We start from the raw sequence: 6,820 nt of genomic DNA, 5'->3' as shown, positions 1-6,820 counted from the left end.
GAGCCAGTTAATAGGGTGAAAGCTAAAAGATCAGAGAAGCAGAACAGCCAGCCACTAGATTACCTCTATGAAATCCTCAGCCTAAAGAGAGCGAGTTCCTATTTCCTCACGACTTATATACCTTTCTGTGTCCTGACATATTACTTCCTGGGGTTAAAGGCATGTGTCACCACTGCCTGTTTCTGTTTCTCTTATGTAGCCCAGTGTGGCCTTGAACTCACAGAGATCTCGATGGATCTCTGCCTCTGGAATGATAGGATTAAAAATATGTGCCAGCACTGCCTGACCTCTATGTCTAATTTAGTGGCTGGCTCTGTTTGTATAAGCTTTATTGGATGATATATAATATATCACCACAAAGAACTTTTCATGTCACATGAAGAAACAAGTGGATGGTAACAAACAGAAAAAAATGAATTATAATCCCTGCATTTGTCTCTCCCCCAAAGACAGGTTTGAAAACGTGATAAAATTTCAAAGCAAAGACTGTCTTTTTTTTTAATTCTAGAGAATATTACTACCATCCTTCTATCTTTTTCAATTAAGGAAACTGTTATAAGGTTTTCTGAACTACACACCTTCAGACTGGCAAAATGATGTCGTAGTATAAATACATGTGTTGTTTCTGAAGGCCTGAGTTCAAATTCCATCATTAGATGTCCATGCTCAAAATTAATTTATTCGTGTCAAAAATAGGCAAAGTTTTTATAGGGCAATTATGAACAGTAAAATGAGATGATGTAGTTGTTTTAAAGCACTTATTTTTTATTTTTATAAACTTTTCTTCAAACTACAGCTTTAGATGAAGCTCAAATTATACAACAGATGAGTACAGAGCTGTTCTTCAAGATTCTGTGTAGGTAGAAACAGAATTGGAATGTACATTTTAAAATCACTCTTTATGTCTATAATGTTCCCAGTAAGTGCTATATGGTAAGCAAAAATAAGCAGCAACAGTTGCTTTTGTTAGAACATTCCCCTTCAAATCAGCTGATAAAAAAAAATGTTGAATCATAGACTGAAATAATTAGCAGCAAAAATTCTTTTAGTCCACTTGCCTTACAATACCATGTTTATTCTGGGAAATTTTGACTTCAAATTTAACTTATTAACAACAAAGTACAGTTCAAGAAGAAAACTAGGGTTTTTAACATAAAATGGTGTAAATTCAATATTAGCACAAATAACTACCTTTATCTATCACTGGCATTTCATGCTGAAGAAACCATGAGATTAGCAGACTGCAATAGTCTGAATTTTGCTGCTAAATATTTATTATGTGTTTGTGTCTTCCAAATTTTGTACCTTGAAATGTAACTTACATGGTGATGGTAATGGACCTGGGGATTTTACAATGTGATTAGGTCATAAAGGCTCTGCCTTCATGAGTAGAGTTAATACCTCTAAACAACAGAACTGAGGATATTGTATGCTTTTGTCATTTCATACTGTGAGGACTTGTGTCCCCAAGAGGCACTCGGACAGGACAGAATCTTCTGGTGCCTTTATGTTTGCTCTTCCAGATTACTGATCTGTGAGCAGTACATTTCTATTGCTTATAAATTAAACACCTATTTTGTTATAGGAGTCTGAAGACTAAAGACCTTCCCAGGTAAAGATTGTGTGTGTGTGTGTGTGTGTGTATTTTTTACATCCCAATCAAAGTTTCCCCTCCCTCCCACCTTCCCAGTTCCTCCCTGTTCCCTTCTCCCCATCCACTCCTCCTCTACTGTTTCTCTTCAGATATAGGCTGACTTCCTGTGGCTATCAGCCAGCCATGGTATATTAAGTTGCAGTGAGAACAGGCACCTCTTCTTCTATTCAGGCTGAACAAGGCAATCCAATATGAGGAATAAAGTCCCAAAAGCTGGCAAAAGAGTGAGAGACAGCCCCTGCTCCCACTATTAGGAGGTCCATGCAGGCTTCCTGGTTGTCCTTCAGTCTCTGTGAGCCCCAATGAGTCCAGGTTACTTGATTCAGTGGGTTTTCTTGTGGTGCCCTTGACCCAACTGGGTTCCACAACCCTTCCTTCCCCTCTTTCACTGGATTTCTGGAGATCCACCTGATGTTTGACTGTGAGTCTCTCTGCATCTGTTTCCACCAGTTGCTGGATGAAGCCTCTCTGAAAGTTGGACTAGGCACCAATCTGTGAGCATAGCAGAATATCAATAGGAATCATTTCATTGACTTTTTGCCAGTTGTTTTTGGTTCTATCCTAGGTCTCTTGGGTACCCACCCTCTGATTCCTGGCTCTCAAGGGTGAGCTCCCTCTCAGGGTATTATTCTCAAGTAGGGCCAGTCATTAGTTGGTCACTCCCACAATTGCTGTGCCATCTTTAACCCAGTACATCTTGTAGGCAGAAAGAGTTTGTGGCTGGTTTAGTGTTCCAGTCCCTCCACCAGAAGTCTTGTCTGGTTACAGAAAATGGCCAAGTCTTGTCTGGTTACAGGAAATGGCCACTTCAGGCTCAATGCATATCATTATTGCTAGGAGTCTTAGGTAGGGTCACCCTCAGAGATTCCTGGGAGTTTCCATTTTTCTAGGTTTCTAGCTCATCCCAGAGATTCTGGTTGTCTCTCACAATACCCTCTCCCCCTATACCTGATCCTTCCTGTTCCCATGCCCACCTCTCCTTCCAGCCCCCACACTGGCAATGTCTACTCAATTTCCCTTTCACAGTGAGATTTACGCATCGCCTCCTTGAGCCCTCCTTGTTATTTAGCTTCTCTGGATCTGTGGATTATAGCATGTTTCTCCTTTTCTTTATGCCTAATATCCACTTACGAGTGAGTTACATACCATGTTTGTCTTTCTGGTTCTAGATTACCACACTCAGGATGATTTTTTCTAGTTCCATCCATTTGCCACCAAATTTCCTGATGTCATTGTTTTTTCACAGCTGAGTAATTCTCCATTGTTTAAACGCACCACATTTTCTTTATCTATTCTTCATATGATGTCCTTCAGTCATTAAACAATACTCCATTGTTTAAATTTACCACAATTTCTTTATCTATTCTGTTGTTTCTAGGCTCTGGCTATTATGAATACAGCTGCTATGAACATTGTTGTTCAAGTGTCCTTGTGGTATGGTGGAGTGTCCTTTGGGTATATGCCCAGGAGTGGTATAATTGGATCTTGAGTTAGATCAAATCCCAAATTTTGAGAACCTGCCATATTGATTTCCAAAGTGGCTGTACAAGTTTGCACTCCCACCAGCAATGGAGGAGTATTCCCTTTGCTCCACATCCTCTCCAATATGAACTGTCACTGCTACTTTTGATCTTAGCCATTCTGACAGGTATAAGATAGAATCTCAGAGTCATTTTGATTATCATTTCCCTTATGGCTAAGGATGTTGAACATTTCTTTCAGTGATTCTCAGGCATTTGAGATTCCTCTGTTGAGAATTCTCTGTTCAGATCTGTACCCCTTTTTAATTGACTTATTTGGAATTTTGATGTCTTATTTCTTGAATTCTTTATATATTTTGAATATTAACCCTCTGTCGGGTATGGCTTTGGTCAAGACCTTTTCCCATTTTGTTGGCTGATGTTTTGTCCTTTTGACAGTGCCCTATGCCTTACAAAAGCTTTTCAATTTTATGAGGTCCCATCTGTTAACTGTTCATCTTAGTGCCTATGCAATTGATGTCCTATTAAGGAAGTTGTCTTCTGCGCCAATATGTTCAAGGCTTTTCCCCACTTTCTTTTCTATCAGGTTCAATATATCTGGCTTTATGTTGTGGTCTTTGATCTATTTGAACTTGAGTTTGTGCATGGTGATAGATATGGATCTATTTGCATTCTTCTACATGCTGACGTCCAGTTAGATCAGCACCATTTTCTGAAGATGCTTTTTTCCATTGTATATTTCTGGATTATTTGTCAAAAATCAGGTGTTCATATGTGTGTGGATTTACTTCTGAGTCTTCAATTCTATTCTATTGATCCACCTATCTGTTTTTATGACAATACCAAGCAGTTTTTAATACTATTGCCCTGTAGTACAACTTGTAGACAGGGATGGTGATATCTCCAGAAGTTCCTTTATGATATAGGATTGTTTTAGCTATCCTGAGTTTTTTGTTTTTCCACATGAATTTGAGTATTGTTCTTTCAAGATCTGTAAAGAATTGTGATGGAATTTTGATGAGGATTACATTTACTCTGTAGATTGCTCTTGGTAAAGTGGCCATTTTGACTATGTTAATCCTGATGATCCATGAGCATGAGAGATCTTTCCATCTTCTACTATCTTCTTCAATTTCTTTCTTCAAAGATGTGAAGTTCTAATCATACAGTCTTTCAGTTGCTTGGTTAGAGTAACCCCCAAGAGAGTTTATGTTATTTTCAGCTGTTGTGAAGGGTGTTGTTTCCATAATTTCTTTCTCAGCACATTTATCATTTTTATATTGGAGAGCTACTGTTATTTTTTAGTTAATTTTGTATCCAGCCACTTCATTAAGGTATCTGTCAGCTGAAGGAGTTTTGGGGTCATTTATGTGAACTACAATATCATCTGCAAATAACAATACTTTGACTTCTTCCTTTCCAATTTGTATCCCTTTGATCTTCTTAAGTTGTCTTTTTGATTTGGTTAAACCTTCAAATATTATACTGAATAAATAAAGAGTGTGTAGGCAGCCTTGTCTTGTCCCTGATTTTAGTGGAATTGCTTTAATTTTCTCTCCATTTAATTTGATGTTAGCTATGGGCATGCTAAACGTTGCATTTATTATGTTTAGGTATATCCCTTGTATCTCTGATCTCTCCAAGACCTTTATCATGAAGGGGTGCTAGATTTTGTCAAAGTCTTTTTCAGCATCTAGCAAGATGATCATTTTTTTTCTTTCAGTTTGTTTATATGGTGAATGACATTGACCCATTTTTGTATGTTGAATCATCCCTGCATGACTGGGATGATCATGGTGGATGCTTTTTTGATGTGTTCTTGAATTCAGTTTGCTAGTATTTTATTGAGTGTTTTTGCATCAATGTTCATGAGGGAAATTGTTCTATAATTCTCTTTCTTTGTTGAGTCTTTGTGTGGTTTGGGTATCACAGTGACCATGGCCTGACAAACTGAATTTGGCAATGTTTCTTCTGTTTCTATTTTATGGAATAATTTGAAGAATACAAGTAATGATTCTTAGGAATTCCAATTTTACTGTTTTCTTTACAGGATGAGTCATCACAACCTTTCTAAAATAGTCTAGACACTTTATACACACACACACACACACACACATATATATGTATGTATAAAATATATACAAATGTATATATATACAAATATATATATACATATATATACATATATATATATATATGTTTGCTTATCAATCTATTTATTTATTGTAGTTCCTAAGCCAGATAAGGGGTGGTAGAGGCTTGCTCGTACCCCTGATATCCTTCAGAGAGCATGGCAGGAGTGGGGGCTGCTTACTACACAAATCAGTCTTGGGCCTACTCAACTCCATAGGGACAAAGGCCACATTGTGATAAAGTCAGTCAAGCTTCTGTTCCCTACAACCTGGGACCTGGCTTCTCAGAAATCATGTGCACATAGAGGCCAGAGGCACTGGATTCCCCAGAGCTGGAGTTATAGCTCAGTGTGTGCTGTGGATAATTGATTGATAAATAAAACACTGATTGGCCAGTAACCATAAAGGAAGTATAAGTGGGACAAAGAGAGAGGAGAGGTCTGGGAAATGGAAGGCTGAGGCAGAGAGACGCTGCCAGCTGCCGCCATGAGATGTTAAGATACTGGTAAGCCACAAGCCACGTGGCAACTTATAGATTAATAGAAATGGGTCAATTTAAGATATAAGAACAGCTAGCTAGAAGCCTGAGTCATTAGGCCAAACAATTTAAATAATATAAGCATCTGTGTGTTTATTTTATAAGTGGGCTGGGGGACTGCAGGGACTTGGTGGAACCCAGAAAGAAACTCTCCAGCTACAAACGTGTATGCTGGAAACTAAACTCAGATCTTCTAGAAGAAAAGTATGTACTCTAAAACACTGAAATATCTCTCAAGGCCCTCAATTTCATTAAGTAGAGCTTGTTTCAAATATGTCTTTTTAAAATATTTTTATTTGTAGTCATATTGATCAATTTGCCTAAATTATTTAATTTCCAGTGAATCGCTGAAACTTGTTTCATTTATCTTTTTAGAGATGAAATTTTGGCCATGCTAATCATGTCTATTGTATTTGTTATACCTCAGATGCAAAGTCTTCCCCCAAAAGTTACAGTTATTGAAGGCTTGGTCCATAATGCAAGCAGTGCCCAGATTTTGGAGGAAAGATCACAAGGGCTTTGGCTTCACAGGTGGCCTAATATACTGACACATTTAAATTCTGAATAAGCGATGGAAGATAGTGGAACTGTGAAAGATGGAGCCTGGTGGGAGAAGAGTAGATTGTTCAGAGTGCATCTTTGAGGGACAGCTCATGTTTCCCCACCACCCTGTCACACTTCCTTGCTGCCAGAAGCTAAACAGTAAGTATTTAGATTCTTATGTCAAGACGTTATATGTCACCACATGCCCTGGAATACTGGAGTCAGTCAACCATGGATCAGTACTTCTGAATCTATAAGCCAAAATATATCTTTCAGTTAATTTTGTCAGGTATTTTCACAGTGGCAAAAGTATGAAACAGTATTAATATCCTCCTTTGACCTGAATACTGCTCTTATTTGTACTATCTCCCTTTTTCTATATTTATTTATATGTAATATTATTGGATATTATCAAATTAATTGTTAGCTTTCAGAGTAGAGTTAAAATAATTTAGGTTCTGGAGAGCTGGCT

The sequence above is a fragment of the Peromyscus leucopus genome, chromosome X, assembly GCF_004664715.2.
Source record: "Peromyscus leucopus breed LL Stock chromosome X, UCI_PerLeu_2.1, whole genome shotgun sequence".
Taxonomy (NCBI): domain Eukaryota; kingdom Metazoa; phylum Chordata; class Mammalia; order Rodentia; family Cricetidae; genus Peromyscus; species Peromyscus leucopus.
Note: the sequence above shows the minus strand (reverse complement) of the source record.